This window comes from Prionailurus viverrinus, chromosome B1 (assembly GCF_022837055.1).
Source record: "Prionailurus viverrinus isolate Anna chromosome B1, UM_Priviv_1.0, whole genome shotgun sequence".
Classification (NCBI taxonomy): Eukaryota; Metazoa; Chordata; class Mammalia; order Carnivora; family Felidae; genus Prionailurus; species Prionailurus viverrinus.
The window spans coordinates 38228369-38232719 of NC_062564.1; the positions used below are offsets into that span (position 1 = coordinate 38228369).

The window sequence follows — 4351 nt, forward strand, 5'->3', positions numbered from 1 at the left end:
TAATTTTTTTGCGTTTCCAAACATTAGGAAGTTTGTTGATTGTATTACATTATCTTGTAAAGATTATAGTAATTGTCTTTAGTACTCTTATTCATGTAATTTTGTGGAAGAAGTTGGTTTATTCTGAATTGGTTCCACAATGAGGTATTCTTATATAATTGAATGTGCAGATTTAAAAATATATATGTATGTATGCAAGTATATATACATATATATATACATACACACATATATATGGCTGTATAAGTTCTATATGTATATATAAATATATGTGTATGAGTTCTATATGTATATATAAGTGTATACACACACACTTATCATAAGTGTATGCAAACACTGAGGTCATTCTGAATAAAACTAATCCTTCCTTGATGATTTTAGATATCCAGTGCCTTTGATAGTATCACAAATAGCTATGATTTTGTTAGGGACTTTAAAGTATCTGGTTCTATTAAGTTAATATTTATTTAGATTCTGGGGAAAGGGGAAGATTTTGTTTATTTACAATTGGAAAAGAAACTAGTAATCCATAACAGATTATTCCTTTTGGACTAGAGAGCTCTAAATTATAAAAACCATGCTTCCTGTACCAACAGTGCCATTGACACAGATTGTATGCTCAATAAGTATGTGTTGAATGTGGGAATAAACAGTTGAATGAATGAATGAATAAATGAATGAATGCCTGTTGAGGAACTTCTCTAGAAGAAGCAAATCTTTAGTTTATTGAAAGTAGATTTCCCATCTTGCCAAGTATAAAGTCTTAAAAAATGTGTAAGATTCAGAAATTATTATGTATCACTATAGCTAGAAATCGAATCATAATATAGATTCATTTGCTGTCATATTAGTTAGAAACACTGGAGTATTACTTTAACCACATAGTATAAAACACATGCTTTGAAGGCACATTCCTGGGTTTGAATTCAGGGTCTGTTCTTGGCCAGCGATTAGGGCTTCTTGGGCAAGTCACTTCAACTTTTTGTGCCTCATTTTCTTCCTGTGTAAAATACCTAATATAATAACCTACTTCATAGGATTGTTGTGGGACTTCAAATACCTTGAAGTGGTCATAGTAATGCCTAGAGAGTAGTTGCATAGTGAGTCTTCAACACGTTAATATCATGATTGTTAAAAAGGGGTTCTTTCATATAGGGACTTAACTTGCACTTTCCAAGTAGGTTTTAGTGCCAGTAAAAGCTTATTTTTAGTGAAATGACAACAACAGAAACAATGGTATTCCTATCAAATAATGCAAGTAGCATTAGGATTTTCCTTTGCTTTTGTTAGTTTTTATCTAACTTTAGTACTTTGCTGTGCTCGCTTCAGCAGCACATATACTACAACTGGATACACCTAATCCTTTGTTAATATTAGCAGTAGTATATTTTCTATGTTGTTTAATGTTACTTTGTTGTTTAATCTCCTTTGTAGAAAATTAGTTTCAAATGCAGAGATTTTATATCAGAAACAATAGGTTTAGATATGCTTTGTATTTTAAGTATTTAATATTTGCCTGAAAAGAATTGTTGGGTTTTTTCAAACCTGCAAAGAAAATTTCTAAGAAAAAGAAAAAGGTCAAAAAAATAGACAATATAATTTTATTTTATTTATTATTTTATTTTTTATTATATTATTTTGATACACATTTGTTAGGAATATTGTTCAGTGGCAAAAAATTACTTTATGAAAGATGTAGTGAAAAAATAGAAAATCTTTCTTTGTTGTAGAGACATTTGCTGTGAAAAAGTTACATAGAAATACTAGCTATGGATAACAGTGTCTTTTTGATAAAAATCCGTTCTTTTAAAAAGTCTCTGTGGTTTCACTTTTAAATGTTTATTCACTTATTTTTAAAATGTATTTTGAGAGAGAGCACGCACAAGTGGGGGAGGGGCCGAGGGAGAGGGGGAGAGAGAATCCCAAGCAGGCTCCATGCTGTCATTGTGGAGGTCAACGTGGGACTCAAACTCAGTACCCTGAGGTCATGACCTGAGCCAAAATGGAGTCGGATGCTCAACCGACTGAGCCACTCAGGTGCCCATGTTTTTGCTTTTATAAAAAGATGGGTATTTATCACTTCTCTACACCTAGTATATTTTATAAATATTTGGGGGGCATTTTGAAATGGTATTATTCATTGGTAGGTCAAAAAGCAAATTACTTCTATGGATGACCTTGTCGACTTCATTCAGTCATCTGAAACAGCTTCAGAGCATTGTGAGTTGCCTTACTCTAAGAACTTCATGTTGCTGATTGAACAACTTGGCATGGATTGTAAAGATAGGACGCCTTTTTAGGTATATTGCTGTAGTATTATGTGCACACCTTGCCTACTACTGCACCAGAGAATACTGCTGTATTATAGAGCTGCTCATCTCAGAAATATGTTTTATATTAAAATAAAAGAACTATTGTATCCTCTCAGCCAAAGAGTCATCATTTCTACTGTACTTTTCTTAGTGGGAATGGCACATCTAATGTGTTAACTCTGCTTCTCTTCTGTGCCTTCACCCAGGTCAGGTCATTATATTTCTCCTAGATGACTGAAATAACCTCAGGACTGTTTTCCCTGCCGTTCTACCTCTCAGGACCTTGGTCTACACTGAAACCATAATTAGTATATGTTTTTTAAAAATGTGTCTTTCATCATGGTACCCCCTTGCTTAAAGCTTAGCTATTACTTCTCATTGCTATTAGGTTAAAGGCCACAGTCCTCTGGCTTCATCTTGTATTGTTTTACATCCTTCTTTCCATCTGTGTCTTATCCACTGTTTTAGACACTTCTTCCTGTGAAAGAGCTTTTCGTTTCCAACAGCTTTAGTTAGGTAAACTGCACATATATGAAGTGTGTCATTTGATAGTTTTGACATATGTTTACACGTTTGAAATGATAACCATAATCCAGACAGTTAACATATTCATCACCCTTGAAAATCTCATGTTCCTTTACATTCCCTTATGAAGCTGCCAAGTTGTTTTCTGAAGGAGTTGTACCGTTTTCCATCCCCACCAACAGTCTGTCAGAGCACCAATTCCTACATACATATTCATGAACACTTAGTATTGTCAGCTTTTTAAATCCAAGCCATTCGGATGGATATTTAGTATATATCTCATTATGGTTTTAATATACATTTCCTTAATAACTGATGATGGTGAGCATATTTTCATGTGCTTCTTTGCCATCTGTGTATCTTCTTTGAATCGTCTAAATCTTTTGTTGTTTTAAAAATTAGTATCTTTTCTTACTTGTTGAGTTTCAGAATTCTTTGTATATTCTAGACACAGTTCCTTCTTATTTTGTTTTCTTTTTGTTTTTTGTGGTGGTTGTTGTTGTTTTCTCCACTGAGGCATTTTATTTGCACATATGTATTACATCCCTAGAAAAAGAATCCCAGGATTTCCCCTTCTGTGTGTTTCCAACTTGCTTCTTCATGGTCCATGACTGTAGCTGAGGTGGTCAGTATAATGAAACCAAACTTAGCAGATTATTCTGCCAATTTTCTAGATCTTTGCATTGTCCATCAATTCTGGGGCCAGTCACTTCATGCTTGCTTAACCTGCCTGTGAGGTTCACAACAATTTTCCCAACTCTGATATCATCAATGATTTTAAATTCACCAGTGTAACCATGCTTCATCATCACAGTTAGAAAGTGGACAATGTCTTTGGAGCATGGCCTAGTAAGAACCTGGCGTTTGCTTCTCTTTTCAGTATTGTTATGCTTTGGGGAGTATCTGCCACGACAGTCACATGCATCATGATGGTGGCACAGAAAGATGGTGGAAAGAGCTAGATACAGATCCTTTATCACCTGTTTTTTTTGGAAAGGTTTTTCTTCTCCCAGTCTGTGATTTCCTTCTCTCAACAGTGTTTTTGAAGAGCAGTTTTTCTTTTTGGTGAAGTCCAGTTTATGCATTCATTTGTTCTTCTATGATTGTTCCTTTCAGTTTTCATGTGTAAGAAATCTTTGCTTAGCACAAGTTACCTTTAAACTGACATCTGGTCTCACTACGCCAGAAGCGTAGGAACACCTATGCGGGGAACGACGGGAAGAGGTGACATGTGCCCGGCAGCGTGAAAGAATCCTGGGGAGACGCCATCGTTCAAGCAACACCATGTTTCACTACGTCAGAAGTGTCGGGAAACCCCCGCGGGGCGATGAGGAACGTGCCATGTACTCAAGCCTGTGAACCGGCACTTTGATGAAGCCGTCGTTCAGGCCCTGCATGGTTTCACTGAGAACTGTTTGCAAAGCTATGCGGAGCCCACGAGGGAAGTGGCCTATCCTCCACTCTCCGAAGAGCTCTGTGGGGGAACACCGTCTTGAAACGAACATCTTTTCTCA

General features: G+C 35.9%; 1 pseudogene; it reads right to left on the minus strand.

Moving 5' to 3' along the window:
* Positions 1-3383: 3383 nt before the first annotated feature.
* Positions 3384-3765, minus strand: LOC125164062 (40S ribosomal protein S15a-like; annotated as a pseudogene).
* Positions 3766-4351: the final 586 nt, after the last annotated feature.